At 45.5% G+C, this 18,102-nt stretch overlaps 1 protein-coding gene across 5 annotated transcripts in view; it reads right to left on the reverse strand.

The window, feature by feature from the left end:
* MID1 (midline 1) overlaps positions 1 to 18,102 on the reverse strand; it is a 587,700-nt gene that overhangs the window by 333,977 nt on the left and 235,621 nt on the right. Inside the window, exon 1 of one of the 5 annotated variants that reach the window (XM_019823540.3) lies at positions 11,185 to 14,302. The exons of the other annotated variants lie outside the window; for them this stretch is intronic. The gene's annotated coding sequence lies outside the window, so the exon portion shown is untranslated. Of the gene's footprint in view, positions 1 to 11,184; positions 14,303 to 18,102 lie in introns of those variants that run through there. 5 annotated transcript variants of the gene reach the window in all.

Consider the following 18,102-nt stretch of genomic DNA (forward strand, 5'->3'; position numbering starts at 1 on the left):
CGGTAAGCTTTCCCCAATTACCCTGAGTATCATTGCCCGCTGCAGGTAAGAATTAATAATTCACCATTAACATGCCGCGTCAAACTCGTTTCCTGAACTGGGCCTTGAAACGTGTGATTGACTGCGAGATCCGAATTTGCCATAAAAACAATTCCTCGGGTTGCTGAATTGCAAACATAAGTTATTATGAGCGAAATCACAGTAAAAATAAACGAGCAAGCCCAAACCCACAAGAGACTGGACTGGGAATTTCACGTGCAGGCTCTGAGCCGGGCAGTTACAGAGTCAGGCATTGGGCACTCGGGTGAAGCTTGGCAGCGGGTTCAGATGTAACAGCCTCTCCCTCCTCTCCCCCCCTCTCCCCTTCCGAAATTCAAAGTGTTTAATAAATATCAAGCCAGGTACTGCTGGCCCAATAAATGACTCCTGGGAGTATGGAAGGCATTTGGAGGATTAACTCTTCAGGCCACCAAGCTATCACTCACTGCTCCAGAATAATCCTCGGTTAGATGGGGGAATAGGCAACCCACTGTGGAGCACCGTATGGCCTAGAAGATGGGGACTCTGGCTACACCAGCCTCATCGAGTAGGGACATTGACACAGTAAATTGCATTCACACGACTGCTGCAGCACAGGACTAATTACAAAGACTAGACCAGCCCTGTCATCTTCGGGGGGCAGTTTCACCGGGATGAACCCACCCAGGGCATTACCACGCAGCCACTCTCCGGGACCTGGCACTTGGCTGAGCTAAGTTGCCCTCTTCACCTTATTCTCACCTTCCTCCTGCCGTCTTTTTGCCTTCATTTCTGTGCTGTCTACTCCTCCTTCCATCAAGATGCCCAGAGAACAATGTCTTCTCCGCCATCCACCAACTCAAGCACAGTGGCCATCTCTGTCTCATTCCACACTTCCTGAGTTTTTCCTGTGACCTCCTCATTTCCTACTTTCTTCTGTGTTTCCTTTTGGCTCATCTGCTTTCACTGTGCAAGTATCTCCCCCACCATTTTGTTCTCACCCTTTCTTTTGTTCTCTCTCTCTCTCTCTCTTTTGGTCTCCAACACTTTCTAGCAGTTTGTGTCTTGCCCCTTCTTTTCTTGATGCCTTAGTCTGTCTGCTGGGCCATCTCTCGTTTCTCTTTTCTTTCCTTTTCTTCTCCCCCCCCCCCCCGCCTCCCAACCCCTTTTGGACTTCCATTTGTCTTCTATATAATTATATGTGGTCTTAAAAACTTGTGACATTTTCTCTCTCTCTTTTTTTTTTTATCTTTCACGTGACTTTGAAAAAATATCAGTAAACAATGGCGACAGCTCACCCTCCTTCATAAAGAGAAACTTTCAAACGGGTTCATACATGTGCATATAGACAATGCATATAGAAATGTACACAGATACATATGTATCATTGCTTTATCATTGATAGTGACTCTGGATGTACTAACACTTGTAAGTGGAAATAATTTACTAGAACTGGATAAGCCCTGAAAAGTTCTTGGAAGCAGCAATAAAAATTAAGTTGATGAAAAAATAAATATATTTTGGCAGATAACAACATACATCACTAGTATTATATACTGAAATCTACAGTTTACTTTGAAATTCCCGATCAACGGCAATAAATTATATACCACACACACACACACACACACACACACCCCCCACTGTTATTTTCTCCACAGAAGGCAGGTCATTTATAAATAAACTTTCGTACAATCTAAAACTCATATATTGACTTACGCTACCAAAATACAGTCTGGAGTAAGCAGAGAAACAAATCAACTGGACAAGTATGTATAAAATAGGCTGTTTCAGAGATAACACAGGACAGATTTTATTAACTAATTTATGACCTACAATCTGTTGGCAGAGGCCCTTCCTTCCCCCCATTTTCAGTCTTTCTGAGCAGGATAAACACACCAGAAGGCCTGATGGTGTGCAAAGCTCACAGCTTTATCTTTGCAAGAACTTTATTTGGGGGCTTGAAAACAGAGGTTCTCACCGTTTTGTTCGTGCATTGTAACGTGTGATGTGTTTTCTCTTTGCCGCGACCTTCATTCGGGATCATTCTCCCAGGTTCCTTCATGATCTTCGAACTATCGGCACATTATTTGTTGGCACATTCATAGGGCAAAGTGAACTCTTTCTCTGCTGGCTTCCTGATACTGTGCTGTGAACTGTAACCCATCCAGATGTGGAGGGAGTACTCACACACTCACACATGCTAATGGCAAGTTTCTGTGGAATGCTCCTGCCTTGAGCTCAGCAAAACTAAAGCCAAGTGGGTCTTTACGAAGTGAAATGGCAGCCCCTCCGGAGACACAATTCAGATTTAGAGTTGCCTTTTTAAACTGCCCTTATATCTTGCTTGGAATGCATTTGCGCCAAAGTGGGTTGCGTAGGAAAAAAAAAAAAAAAAAAAAAAAAAGGGAAGGCAGGGAAAGGTAGAAGAAAGGGGAAGCTCTTAAAAACGCGTCTACGACTTCTATTCCAGATAACAGCTTCCACTCCGCTTCCCTCCCCGCGCCTCCCACACACCCAACCCCCAGGCCGGGTGGAGATGGTAAAATCTCAAGTGTCCGGATGGAGAACCAAGCTGGCTGTCTGAAAGTTCACACGAGCGTTTCAGCATCTTCCACGCAAACGTGGCGCAAGTGAGATGACCAAAGAGAAAGCCTCTCACTCTCTCCCGTGTGCTTTTCCGGATGAAAATAAGTGTTTCTTGCATGGCGAAAGAACTGAACGGTCGTGGTGGGAAAGTTAATCTTCCCGATAATTACTGAGAGAGGACTGTGGCTCTAAAATATCGAGACTTAATAGTGTGTATCAGGAACAAAGGGGAAGAAATGGAACGAGGCAACTGGAGGCGAAGTTTGGTAGCGACTCGGATCCTACAATTCCCAGAACACCTGTGGAGAGGGAAGCTAATACCTGGATTCCACAGGGCTTAACCCCCTCCTCCCCTTCACCTGCCCATTACAAGGTTTTCCTAACGCTGCCTAACGGCTCCCTTTAACGAGAGCATATTTGGAAGCCGGAAAGGAAGTCGCGGAGGTCACTCGAGGGCAGTAGAATTACACATGTCATATAAAATGCTCTCGCTAAATTGATGCTAGAAAAACCGAATGGTAAAACCGTCACCCAAACACTACAGGGAGCGTGAAGTTAATCGAGTGTGCTCATCTGTTAGTGCAAACTCTCGGGTTACATTTTCCTAAATCCTATAGTCCTCTTACAAGTGATAAGGGATCTCAGCTGAGAAAAGGAACGGAGCTGATTCCTACAGGGGCTCCCTTAATCCAGGCTGAGGAAGCGAGGAGGAGAGGGGGCTGGGATGAAATAAGATACAATAAGATGAAATAAGATGAAATAAGAGGGGGCTGGGATGAAATAAGATAAGGAATCTGTACATTATCAACAAGGAGAAAACTGCACTTCGGTAAACTTACCAAGTGTTGAGATCTCAGCTGTCCAAACTCGGACACACCGCCCGACTCCCTCGCCCCCAGGAAGGTGGCGAAAATAATCCTTCCTCCTCGACGCTTCACTGCTGGCCAATCGGGTGGAGTAAGAACGGTAACTCATGCGTGCAGGACCTCTGACCATTTATGAAGTTATCTCGATTGTCCCAGCAACCCCGTGAGGTAGACGTTTATCCCTTTTTCTCAAGATGCGAGAAGTGAGCCTCAGAGAAACTGAGCATCACACAGCCAGTAAATGGATGGGCTGGGACTTGAATCCGCGGCAATGCTCTCAGCCCTAAAGCTCGTGCACTTTCCACTCCATCGGGCTACAAACGATACCCCTCCCTACCCCCAGAACAGGTCAGCTTTAATATTCCCTAAATCTTTAATGATGCCAATACCCCTCCAGTGAGGGGAACAAACTTCCTGGGAGTCTGCCTTGACGCGTCCTCGCCCCTTGCCATCGCCCCTGTCCCATTCATCGCCCACTCCTGTCTATTTCACCTCTGAAATGTAACTAAACTCCATCCACGTCTCTTCATCTCTACCACCGCGATATTAGCACAAGTAGACATCACCTGGTGCGCCTGGGTGGCTCAGTCAGTTAAGCGTCTGACTTCAGCGCAGGTCATGATCTCCTGGTTCGTGAGTTCGAGGCCCGCATGGGGCTGTGTGCTGACGGCTCGGAGCCTGGAGCCTGCTTCGGATTCTGTGTCTCCCTTTCTTCTGCCCTTCCCCCACTGTCTCTCTCTCTCTCTCTCAAAAATAAACAAACATTAAGAACTTTTTTAAAAAAGTAGGCATCACCTTTCCCTGCACCCCTCTCTTAGGCTCCTGTTTGGTTCACCCACATTCACTCTGACGCCCCCTCTGATTTCTTCTCTATGTTGCTGCCCAGGTGGCCTTTCCAAAAGACAAATGTCATCCCTTGTTGAAAACTCCCTAACACAGTGTGCCCACTTCCTACCCCTCCAAACCCACCGACTCACATCCTTTCCTACTAGCTCTCCGTATAAGCATCTCTTTCTTGGGGAAACTTTCTCTGACTTCCATCCTCTGATGGAAGCTAAAGCGCCCCTCTGCTCCAGTACAATCTCACGGCAGCATATAGCTATGCTTCATAGCTTTTGTTCCAGGTGCATCTTTCCCCTTGTTTGTGGGCTATTTATTTCATCAGTGTTTGTCTCCTGCAGCACACCGTTATCCACTTGGGTGCCTCAGCATGTAGGGTGATGCCTGGTTCGGAGCAGGAATTTGATAAATACCATGGAAGCTTCTCTTTTTTGTTTTTCTCTTTTTCCGTCCTCTCTCCATTCCTGTATCCTCATCCCTATATCACCCCTTGTCCCACTTGCATGGGATCTTGTTCTCCTAGTTAGTTTTAATTGGAAAGAAATCCATGCCAAAGACAATGAAATCATTCTCTAATGCCGAGATTTTAGACATCCCTATGGGATAGGGGAGTTTCACTCCATTTCATGGGTTCTCAGGGGGACATCCTCTCCAATTTAGCATAGTTGGTATTGGGATGTATCTTACACGTGTTGCTGCCTAGGCCGCAGTCATGACATAATTGTCATTGCCTGCCCATGGACTTTCTTGGTCACAGAAGTTCATGTTATGTTCACTACTGCTGAGTTCTGTTGAGTTCTCGGCATTATTTGAAACAAGCTGCACCCCAATGGCTCACATGCCTGGCAAAGCCGGTCAAAGAAATGGAGAGGAGGAAGGGTGTCCCCCAGGCCAGAGAAAGATCCTCTCAGGGCTCAGGTGGGACCGGAGGGAAGTGGTCTGGACAGATACCCAGGAGATCTATGGAATCCACCGAGCACGCTGGTTCTTAATGCATTTGTAGACATGTGATAGAAAGGTTAAGGAATTAGCTCACAGAGGAGTGTAGTAACTTGGTGGATGTTCCTGGAGGTGTGAATGGACAAGTCCATTCCCAGGTAGGACCATGTGCGGAAGGAATATAGTTCTGGTATAGTTCTGGGAGTGGGGAGGGCCGCACAATCCAGTCCACAGCAGTGGCTTCATCAAAATGTCGATGCCTATCACGATGAGCATTGGGTGATATATAGAAGTGTTGAAGTGTTATACTATACACCTGACACTAATAAACCAGTGTATGTTAACTAACTGGAATTAAAATAAAAATTAAAAAAGTGTAGGTCCCGGGGCGCCTGGGTGGCTCAGTCGGTTAAGCGTCCGACTTTGGTTCAGTCATGATCTCACGGTTCATGAGTTCGAGCCCCGCGTCGGGCTCTGTGCTGACAGCTGGGAGCCTGGTGCCTGCTTCGGATTCTGTGTCTCCCTCTCTCTCTGCCCCTCCCCCGCTCACACTCTGCCTCTGTCTCTCAAAAATAAATAAACGTTAAAAAAACATTAATAAGAAAAGTGTAGATCCCCTATTTCTGACTTATTTTCATTGAACTTGAGATAAGATACAACACTAAGAAAGAAAAAAAATCTTCCAATTCGACTATAAAACGATGTTTTCTTCGCATTTAAATATTTTATGCTGTGTTTATTGAAAGAGTCTTTTTAGGCTTATTTAGACCAATTTGTATAAAAAAAATACGTTCCTCCTGTATGTGCATAAATGGGAAATATAGGCAAGATAAACTTTGTAAGATTCCAACTTTTCTAAATCACTTTTCAGTTGGAGTTGCTTTGTGCCAGAATATAACAATTCTTTTAAAAGAGCTTCTCTACTGTTTTGGGGTTTCTACCAAAAAGCAGAGGGATGTAGTAGGTGGGGGGTGGGAGAAAGAGAGTGGGGTCTGAGGGTAACCTTGGGGGCATGACACCTTTCGAGAGGTCCATCTCCAAGACTCCTGGAAAACTGTTATAAATTGAAGCCAGGGAAATGTTCTAACTTGTTAATAAAGCAAGTGGCTTTTATCAATGGATTTACTAGCCCAGTCTCCCCCCACTGCCATCGGAAAAGCTTTCAAGCTGTCAGATTAGTCAGCGCGGAAGTGAATATTTTTGTTTTGTTTATAAAACGCGTTACTTTTCAGAAAACACCTTAAACGGAGGAAACCTGTGGTTGAGATAACATAGATCGCCCCAGAAGGCAGAAGGCTTTCAAACAAGCGTCTCACACACAAAAACCTACGGGGGACGAGCAGGTGAACACAAATAAGCAAAGAGAACCCGGAACAGGACATCAGAAAGTATATCATGCTTCACTGAAAAGCAGATTGGAAGTCACTGCGTGGGCAAAATCGCACCCAGGCCCCCAGTGTGTGTGTACTTCCTCGATCCCATAATTGTTTACTTGAAGACGCCCATTTCAGCTCCAACTAGTACTTATCGATTGGCCTCATGCCCAGCATCTCACTAGGTGCTTTGACAGACATGACCGTTTTCAATATTCATAACCACCCAATGACTTGTGTATTTGTGTCTCCATTGATAGATGAGGAAAATCGAATCCCAGAGAAGTTTAAGATGACTTGGCCAAACCCACCATCCACTGCTTTGTTTCTTAACTTTAAGCCAAGTATATCAGTTCGAGTAAACTTGTGATCCGTTCTCTATAGTTTATATACTGTTTCGTTCCCCAAGGCAATACATGATGAGTGCGTCAGGACAGATCTAAATAACTGTACAATTAGATACTCAGGGGGGGAAATAATTTTGGTTTAAATAACCAAGGCCTCGGTTGCAGAACGATACCTATAAATAATGCAGCATTTCCTGGCTCCAGCTCTTCAACCGAAATTCCAATTCTGTCACGTGTTAAAACTCAAACTGCCAAATTGAGGGGGTTCTGCTTAATTTCATCTCTGTCTCAAGTTCAGACAAGTGAAGGGCAACTCACAAGAGAGCGAACCGATGAGGACATACAGTTAGAGCCATTCTTTATGTAGAGCCAGCTAGTAAGTACCATGCCCATTGGAGAATGCTATGTTCCGCAAAGCACTGCCATCCATTTTTATTTTCCTTTTAAATAAAAAATAAAATTAACCGAACCCTTGGCAATAATATAGAACGTAACTTAATTTCTCTGCCACGTTCACTCGCAGCAGATTCCCTTCTATGTGATCGCAAGCAATTAATTAAAATATGGAAATGTACTTTTACATTTAACTAGAAACCCTAGTCTCGTCTATCACCTCGCCAGCTAACCTTTCTTCAAATATAAATATATTTTAAATTGGTTTTGCCAATGCCCTAGGTACTTGGAGAATCCTACTGACACAAACCAGTTATTAATTCATGCTCCCTCGTTCTAAGCCTGAGACACACAACCTCAGAAGTAACGGCAGCTGTTTTTGTCTGCTTCGTAAGCGCTGTCACTGGAACTTGAACCTTGATCACTTCCGGCGGTTAAAAACCAGCGTCAGAGCTCTCCTCTTCACGTGGTGCCTCGGGAACCCCTAATACCCCCAAGGAAGCGTGGTCGGGAAAATTCCACGAAGAAGCTGTACAGAACTGCCATCCGGCTCTCGGTCACTTACAGATGCGCCGCAGCGAGCCAGGTGGCACCTTTCTTCTGTAAGTACAGCCACGTCCACTGGCGCCTCCCTGACGTGTTCTGACATGGAAATCATCTGGTCACTGACAGCGCGACCATCATGACCTGCGTGTCACCTGCCTTATGCCCACCAGTTGGGAAGCTCTGCCTTAAAGAACGTCCCTTGGGATGATCAGCGAAAAAGGAAGCGGTGAAGTGCGGTTGTCACCATTCACATCTCATGAAGATTTGGTTTAAATTCATCTGTGTCTTATATACCCGCTTTTCCTCCAGAGTACTTAGCACAGAACTTCAAAAGGCACTCAATAAATATTTGCTGAATGAATGTAACAGGAATTAATAACGCCAAATGTTTTTGAAAAGGTAATTGATGTCAAATGGTAGGCAGAGAAAGCCAGAGAAAGTTCACCAGGGATAGGAATGCTGTGTACAAATCTGGTACGGTGTCCAAGGAAAGAATTTACATTTAATAAATCACTTTTGAAACCAGGTTCTTTTATGTCATTGCCTCTGGACTAGGCCACACTGGCAGCAGGGGAATCCCGGGCAAACAAACCCTGATAGCAGTTTGAGGAAGGGAAGTGTAAAGCATAACTAAACATTAGAAAGGATCCCATGGGGAAATGCTTTGTCATCAGGTTTTTTTTCGGAGATCTTTAAGAACAGAACGGCACACGCACATGCACACACACATCCCTCTTTCAATTCTTTAGGGAATAAAGAGGGCAAACTGGATAACTTATGGAGGGCCTTGACATCCCCACCACGGCATGAAAAACGGTAAGAGCGAGGGTATTTTCCTTCACATTTAGCCCCAAGGCCCAAGTTAACACAGCGTAGCAGAATTTTGACTTGCTCGATCTGTATTCTGGGCCTGGGCCGTCAGACACTTTCCTAACGTTTACACATCATGTCGGATACAGAAATTGATCCTATCTGCACGGTGCCCTGGGGCCAAATGGGGAGGCTGCGTGGCCCAGAGATAAATTTCAGGGGGATTCACCCGGCCCAGGCACGGCTTGATGGCCCAGATGACAAACGAGACCAACATCCGGGCAGGTCTGTGACCCATTCATTGTCCACCAGTGCTCTGTGGCCCCGCCACTGGGAAACTCTGCCCAAAAGAATATGCGTTAGGTGATCAGGCAAAAAACAAGCCATCAGTCCAGTTTGCAGCAAACCACACTTCTGACGTCACACGTGCTCAGGGAGTCACAACACATACTAGCGAACGGGCATGGTAAGGCTCTGAGAAGACCTGCTTCTCTTTGGTTGTTTCCCCCCAAGTGTTTTCAGTCTCCTTTAACCAAGACCCCTCCTAACATCTCACAGATCTAAAGAGGCTGCCGGATGGCTGTGCCCTCCACACAACACACTAGCGGCGGCTCGAAAGGGGCTAAGGCGACAACACAGCATCCCAGCGCCTTTCACTGCAGGATCGGTTCAGACCCTGAAATAACTTGCATCTTCGGGAAGGAATCCTCCTCAAACTCTATTAACACCAAGGTGTTAAGTTAAATGCATTCATCACCGTTCTTGCCCCCACACGAGCTGCCGAGCAGCCAAGGATGAGTAGGTTGTGGAGACAAGACCCCTAGTCGTCCGCAGTCACGTTGTCACAAAGACTCAAAACCCCGACGTCTACCCGAGGCCCTCCGCACCCCAAGAGACTTATCTATCTTTCTGGTTATATATTCCCCTGGCTGTCAATGTAATTAGTATATAATAACTGTGTACATATGAACCCGCAGGAAAAACAGCGGACGTGCTGGTTGATTTGGCCTGGGGCCATCGCATCGGCAGGGCGAGACAACCCGGTATAAACATCTGTTATTAACCGTGTATTTTCAAATAGTGTTTTGTGTCTCCTGGGTTACTGATTCCCGTTGGGAAACTGGCTTTTGCTATTAAGAATTGTACGTACCAAAACGTCTACTGTACCACACATACAGCTTTTCTAGGTTTCCTTCCCCTGGACGTGAGCAGGTTTCATTTAAACTATGTTACTGTGGAGAGTTACGCTTTCTCAAGTCAAGGACCCTACATAAAACTGGCCATAGCTTTTGTTTTTCTGAGCAGGTAGCTGCTGGTCCCCATATTTAATCAGCAGCCTCCTAGAGGCTTGTGATTACTTGCGATCACTTGCGATTTTTTTTTTTTTTTTTTAAAGCGATCACCCTCTCCTATCTGTTCACACTGATTACTTGTCTGGAAGTCAGTTTCGGAATGGGACGACCCAGAAACCGGGTCCTTAACTCGCCGCGGTCACTGGCACAGCTCACTCAATTAGGAAAACCCCCTTGCCGTGAAAAAATAAAAAAATAAAACTTTGTACCGGATTCCAAATCCCTTTTGACAGCTCTCCTACAAGGAAATTCACTTTCTTTTCCAAAGTTTTACCTATGCCCCAGAACTCAGTTGGAATAGTTTTTTCTTCTTCCGCAGTTGTGCCTTACAATTGGCTGCTCCCAAGTATAATACAATTCCCCTGGAAGTCTGGTAAACACTTTCACGTTTCCGTGTTTAATTACATTCAGATTGAGACTTTTGTATACGTAGAGAGTATAGCCAAATTCCAACTTAATCGACCGCAATGCCTTTGACATGAAGCCCTTGTTCATCGTTCTCGCCTCATATATAAATAGACACCCGCTACTTGTCAAAATGCACGAGTGATCTTTACATTGTCTAGAACAAAGAGCCCAGCCTGGCTTCTTTCTTTCCTCGGTGTCTCAGAAGGTGTCCTTTACTGCAATGTGCAGGACGCAAAGAGTTTGCTGCTGCATGAATGAAAAATGATACCTTCAGACTGCCTTTTTAGTGACAAATTGTCCTTCTGCAGAATATCACACTGCCTGTGGTTTTAAGAACCCACTTAGATTTACTATTACTTCCTTGGGGACTCAGCCTTCTCGCAAAGCACCCCAAGGCTCATTTCCACTGTTTCAGCGTGCAAAAAAGATGAGAAAGTTTGCTCATCGCGACGGTCTACAAACTCTTGGCTAGTAAAAACACTCTCTGCAGTGTCTCAGGTGCTAAAGTCATTGCCTCTGTGAATTCTCGGTGTACGAACCAGGCAGGAAAAGTTGTGTGGAGGTATTTGCGGAGCATTGTGTTTGTTCGCGAAGGAGCTGTGGGGTTGGACCCTGAGCTACGCCTCTCCCTTCGCTTCCTGGGTGAGAGCATCGAGACGCGCCACTTAGCTGAAGCAAGCAGAGAGAGATCGGTAAGACTCACCGGCTTCCCCATCTTTCCCAGGACGGGGGTTTCTGTTCCTCAGCTGTGATCTGGAAGAGACAAACCTGTGGGTCCTCCGAGCAGGCTGCCTCGGAACAGCTGAATGGCCGGGGCGTTCAGGAAGCTTGCTCTGTCCAGCTCCGAATCACTCCCCTTTCCAGGCTGTGTGCTTACACGCCTCCCCGTCAGCGCAAAAATCTGCCAAACTCAGGTCAGCCTAACAGGTTTCCTTATATAGGTAAACATGAATTGCATTCCTGGTGAAAGAAGTTAACTAGGAATCCCGGTAACCTGGTTAACTCTATGCATGCCAGAACGGCTCAGAGTCCGCCAGCCTGCCCGGGCTCTGCTTGCAGCACAAAGGGATTTGTGCGATTTAATTAAAATCATCTTGATCCTGGCGGTCTGTGAAATTGGCCCTTCTGGGAGAACTGTGAGTCAACAGCTCGTATTTTATATCGGGACCTGGGACCGACCTCATAGAGTCCGAAGGCACTGGCAGGGGCAAAACCACAGGACGGGATGGTATCACTTGCCTTCTAGGTTTTTACACCCAGGTGAACTCGTCTTGAAATGGTTTTCAAGGACGCAAACGGGAGATGTGCTAGGACGAGAGCGTGACTACACGTCCAGCAAATAAGGCTCAAATGCCTTACGTGAGCGGGGGAGCTCCTCGTTATTCAACTTTCCCGGGGCCCTCAGTAGATAATGCATTTGGATCATTTGGAGTGTACTCCCTTGACAAGGCAGTAATTGCTACTGTATTTTCTGATGGGCGAAACGACACGTAATGACATCTATTTATTCGCCGTAATAACCCTCCCGAGCCCACAGAGTGACGTGTTATTTGATGGTTTCAGGAAGGAAATCTAAGGCATGTGAATTTGCATAATTGCACGGAAAAACATTTTCAACAGCTTCCTGGACTTAAGAGGATAAGACAATCCACCTTTAAGAGAACTCCTGGAAGGCCCGACTCTGGGCTCGAACTGTAGCTTTTAAATGCAAGCGTGTGACAGAGCAATTGTCTAATAACTGGCTCTTCCCCCCTTATGTTTATCCACCGCCAAGTCCAGTAATAATTCCGTGTAAGTCTAACCAATTCGGCGGCGAGTCTTCCTGTGACTCAGTAGAGACTCGAGACTCCGCAGCGCCCGGCCGGGTGTTGGAGGTGGAGACTGCCTGCTAAAGAAAACCTCTCTTCAGATGAATCATCTGTATTTCATCCACTGGGTGTCCCCTCTTCGTGGAGCGTCCGTCTTAGTAAAAACAGCTCGGCGCTGCGTCTTAGGCCTCTGCTCGGGAAAGGGGGGAGGATGTTTACACAGCACCTAAGCCAGCACCGGCACAAACCAACTGCGGAGAGCTTCTGCTGGGGGCGCTCCTGGCGCCGCCTCACTCCGATCCACGTTGGCTCAGATCAACTCTTGAAGATTGTGAGCTTCTGTGGAGAGCGGTGAAGCGCAAAAGTCGCACTGTCAGGCCGGGGGACTAATCTCTGAACAGCATTTTCGGCGGGGCGAAGATGCTCCACACGGTGTTTCTTCTCATCTCCACAGGAGCGCAGAGATCAAGCGATCGCTCTCGAGTCTCATGACCAGCCTGTGGCAGGCCCCCGGTCCCAGATCGTCTAGATTTGAACTTCCAGAGAATTTCCAAAAATAGAACCAACTTGAAGGGACAGAAGAACATTAAAATGGCAGCTTTCCACGTTCAAATCTAATTTTTAATAATCGTACGCCCGGAGAGTTTAAATGCAATATACAAACGGATTAAAATGCTCTTTCTCTAGTCATAACTTACTGCTAAAACGACTGCCTTTAAATGACTCCAGAAAGATCATAAAATGAGATAGGAAGTATATTTTTATTGAAGACGAATTCGGGTTATAAAATGTTATGAAGATATAACTGCAAATATTGCACACATTTTTTCTGTTCACGGTACACACGTTTCCACTGCATCAAGTTAGGACTCATCTCGACTCCCCCACAGGAACGAATATTAGTGTTTTCTACTTATTGGGTTCTCATTAATCTTAAGTAAAACTCTCTGTTCCATGCCACGTAAATGGCTTACACTACTAGAGTCCATTTATGATCGTGCACCCTTTATGTTCTCATAATTCCCGCTGAAGCAAGTTCTGTTTATGCAGGAACGTTAGACTTTATTAACATGTTGATGCAAGACAAAGAATGCATTTTTTTTTTTTTCCCAGGGCAGGCTAAACCTTTAAGTGCCTTAATCTGGCCTCCAAATTTGTTCTTACAATTCTAAGCAAACACTCATTTAGGTTTTAAACATAAAATATCTTAGGCTATAATTACTGAATTGGAAGGTCAAAATGAAATTTGGATCTCAAAGTAGCAGATTTCAAAGAAGGAATATAACCCTCTGCTAAATCCATTTTGGACGCCTCAAGAAATGGTTTGGGAAAGGCTGGCTCACTGACACAGCATGAATTCAGCCTAACCATAGAGGCCCCCAAAGAGGGAGTCCTTACGGCGGAATAATTACACCGTGCCCCCAAAATAGCACTTATGGGAAACTAAATAAAATGTAAGACCTACTCGAAGGGGAGAAAATATCATAGTGGTTTAAGGAAAACATCAGGGGATAGATTTTAGAACCTCCCAATGACATACAACTAATGAGTAGTTGGGCGGTAATTCGAATCTCAGTCCGTCAGACTGCAGGACGCTTGCTATTTCTACGGCACCCTGGGTGTACCACGCTAACCCAAGGAAGAGCAGGTGCCTTGGAGTCAGAAGGTGCTTCCATTCTGGTTCCATGTCTTGGTTGTGTGACCTTTGGTAAGTTACTTATAACGTTTTGACGTTTCACCTCTTGAGGGAAAATAAAGATGGCCACGCACCTCACAGATTACCGCAAGTACCTACTGGGTTTGTTTTTTGTTTTTTTTTCAATCATTCCCAATACATTTATTGATGCTTCACATGGTCCAGGAGTTCTTCTAGGTCCTGGGAATACAGCCACAAGCAAGTTGGGCACGCCTGCACCATCACAGAGCTAACGATCTTCCAGGAAAGGCTGTGTACATCCATGTTATGGAATGTGAAACTCTCACGTTGCCCTGGATTTCTCATAACACAAGAATGTTTAACTGAGTTCCACAACAATATAGAAAGATTAATAGACAAATGTCCAAGCTTAACACTTTCACTGTAGTCAGTGGCCTCTCCAAGGCCAGAGGCCGGCCTTCCCACGATCAGACTTGGTGGGCCTGGGCTGAGCCAAATAAGGTGAATATTGGGGAAAGGTAACATTTGATGCGTCTGTCGTATCATGAAACCTCCTTTGACCAATTGAGGAGGACCGGCACATTCAATTGCACGACACCTTGGAGATGCTCGGGAAACTGGATGCACAAGGAGTTATTCTTGTTAATTCTGTTTGTAAAGAAGTGAGGGAAAAACCTAACACTGCAGCCTGATATCTGTCCGCTAATCTATTTTGAGTTCATTTCCACTCAATAAGCATTTAATTGGTACGTACTATGGAGAAGGGTCTGTGCGGGGTACTAATCGTAAAGGACACACAGAAAAAGAATGGTCCCTAGTTTGAGTGGAGCTTTCTAGAAGAATGTTGTGGTGCTGTATCAGGCAGGATGGGTGAGGTTATGCTCTGTTAACAAGGAACCCCTGGATCTCAGTGGCTTGTAACAACAAAGGTGTTTGTTTCACTCAGGCCAAATGTTTATAGAGATCAACGGGGAAGGTTCTCCATTCACAGCCACTCGGGAGCCCAGGCTGATGAAGGTTCCTTTCAACACAGACTTCCACGGCTGCTGAGGCAGGAAACGGGGACCCGGTGAATCATGCTCTGCCTTTCAAAACTTCACTTCATAAGGGACACTTAACTTCTGCTCACCCTTCATTGGCCACAGCAAGTCCTCTGGCCCCGCTTAACTTCAAAGCAAGAGACAGAACTAGAATACACGACGAATGGACACACGGCAGATACGGCAGACCATGTAGCTGGAGGAAACCATCAATTAGGCAGGCATATTCAATACCCCTTGTGGCCTAAAGACTGGCCATTTCAGTTCAGAAGTTACTGACCAGCTCCGGTGTCCGTGAGAGTGCTTGCTTAAAGGTGGACTCCGATTATCGGTGGCTCTGCCTGAACCTTGGGGGAAACAGTGACATTTAAAAAGGATATCCCGAGGCAGGCTCTTCTTAATATTTCTATCAGTTACTTGAGTGATGAAATAAAAGACAAGTTGATTTAATTTGCAGATGGTGCTAAATTGGATAGCTAACACCTCAGGGGATTGTATTATAATTCAAAATGACCTTGAAGAGTTGGGGGGGGGGATGACGGTAAAAAAGCAGCTTATGTCCAACAGGGACAAAAGGAGGATTAGAATGAATGGTCCACAAAATACATGCTAGAAAACCTATATTCAGCAAATATAAGCCTGTAAGTTGAATATACACTGGCAGCTTAGCACTCTTACTTGTAAAGCCCTTGGCATGGGGGCATTAAGTGAGCCTCATCTCAAGAAATAAGAAATCAGAGCAAATTTAGAAGCACGAGCTGACATTTCCAAAAGACCAAGTACCCTAGCTCAGACAGTCGCATACTTTTTCTGCAAAGGGCCAGATAGTGAATATTTTTGCTTTTGCCACGCATAAGTCTCCCTGCTACAACTACTCAACCCCGCTGTTGTGAACGGGTATGGCTGGGTACCAATAAAACTTTATTGACGAAACTAGGCAGCCAAGCTTGGGCGCAACTGTGCAGAGCCCTGCTCTCTACATTATAAGAAGTGTCCCAGAATGGCAAGGCGCTAAAATTGACTGCAAACGCCTAGAAGGCAAGAGGAGCTCTATTTTGGCCGTTTTCTATCGTTCAAGTTCCTTTAACAGTACTTTCCACACAGGTGCTAGTGAATAAATTGGTGAAATAGATTAAATGAAATTAGCCAGAAGTGTTACTACACCAGCCTCCTTATTAAATACTCAGAAAGAATTATAATATGCCATTCTTTTTGTGTGCTTTTTATTTTATTTTTAAAAATTTACATCCAAGTTAGTTAGCATATGGTGCAACAATGATTTCAGGAGTAGATTCCTTAGTGCCCCTTACCCGTTTAGCCCCTCCCCCCTCCCACAACCCCTCCAGCAACCCTCTGTTCTCCGTATTTAAGAGTCTTTTCTGTTTTGTCCCCCTCCCTGTTTTTATCTTATTTTTGCTTCCCCTCCCTTATGTTCATCTGTTTTGGATCTTAAAGTCCTCATATGAGTGAAGTCATGATTTTTGTCTTTTTCTGACTAATTTCGCTTAGCATAATACCCTCTGGTTCCATTCACGTAGCTGCAAATGGCAAGATTTCATTCTTTTTGATTGCTGAGTAATATTCCATTGTGTGGAGATATCTATATCTATATCTATCACATCTTCTTTATCCATTCATCCAGTGATGGACATAGAATATGTAATTCTTGAGGACGTCATGGGAATAAAATCCAAAATATAATTTACCGTCTTACTTTATCAAGTATTTATCAACTATATTGCCTTTCGGCTACAAAAATATTAATGAGGAAAAAAATATAAGAAAACCTAGAAGGATTACAACGAGGAAATTAAAGGAAACACAAATTTGCGACAGAATATACGCACACAGCACTTTTAAGTTTTTCCCCCAAGTTCCTCATAACTAGCTGAAGTCAATGAAGCAAACGTTGTCCTTATTAGACAAAGGTGAGAAGGGAGACGAGGAGAGGTTAAGTCAATTGTCTCATGTCAACAAGCTAGTGGTGATGGAGAAGGAAATAGTACCCAGGTTCCCTGGGTTTACAATTCGAGACCACGATAAACACCATGTGCACAGAGGCTGGGAGAATAGAGCCAATATGAAGTGCAACGGAAACCCTGCGGTGTATCTTTTCGGGCGCGTCGAGGAAAGCCCAGCACTCCAAACACCATCTGTCTTTTCCTCCCCCACGTACACCTGCACCCCATCCCTCTCCAAAGCACTCTGGTTTGCAGCCAGCCCCATAGCCTCCCCCTCCTTTGATAAAGCCCTGAAAGCTAAAGCCTGGCTATGGGTGAGTCTTTGTCCCACTGCCCCTGAATCCGGAAACTGACTGCTCATTGTCATCGCCTCTGACTCTTCCAGTCCAAGTCAGTGTCGTCTCGTGCCTAGATCGGTTTCTCAGCCTCAGCACGACTGGCCTGGATCATTCTTTGTGATGGGGCGGTCCTGTGCTCTGCAGGAGGCACGGCAGCATCTCTGACCTCCTCCCACTAGATGCCAGGAGCACTTTCTCTCCCCTTACCGTCCAGGTCACAGCAACCAAAAGCATCTTCAGGCATTGTTGAATGTTCCTGCAGCTGCGGTGACGGGGGAGGGCATGACATTACCCCTTTTGGAGAACCTCTGAACTCGATGATTGTAATTGCTTCTTAATTGTTCTCCCTACTTCTGCTCTTGCCTCTCTGAAGTCTATTCTTCACAGAGCAGCCCAAACCATCTTTTTAAAACATACATCAGATCATGCTACTTCTCTGCTTAAAACCTCTAGCGGTATCTTCGTATAATTAGAATACAATGTAGTTATCAGACCACGGCTCCCAGAGTTCTCCACAGTCCACACTGGCCTTCTTTCTCCTTCCCCAACATACCCACCTTGCTCAGACCTCGGGACCTTTGTATATGTTATCCCCACCGCCTGGAACGCTCCTCCTGGTATGGAAGGCCGCATGGTGGTAGCCTTCCAAAGATGTCCACATCTGAATTTCTGGAACTTTGTGAATAGGCTATGTTAAATGGCAATGGGGAATTAATGTTGCAGATGGAATTAAGGTTGCTAATGGGCTGACTTTAAGATAAGAAGATTATCCTGGATTATCCGGGGGGGGGCCCATTGTAATCACAGGGGCCATACA

This window comes from Felis catus, chromosome X, assembly GCF_018350175.1.
Source record: "Felis catus isolate Fca126 chromosome X, F.catus_Fca126_mat1.0, whole genome shotgun sequence".
NCBI classification, from domain to species: Eukaryota; Metazoa; Chordata; class Mammalia; order Carnivora; family Felidae; genus Felis; species Felis catus.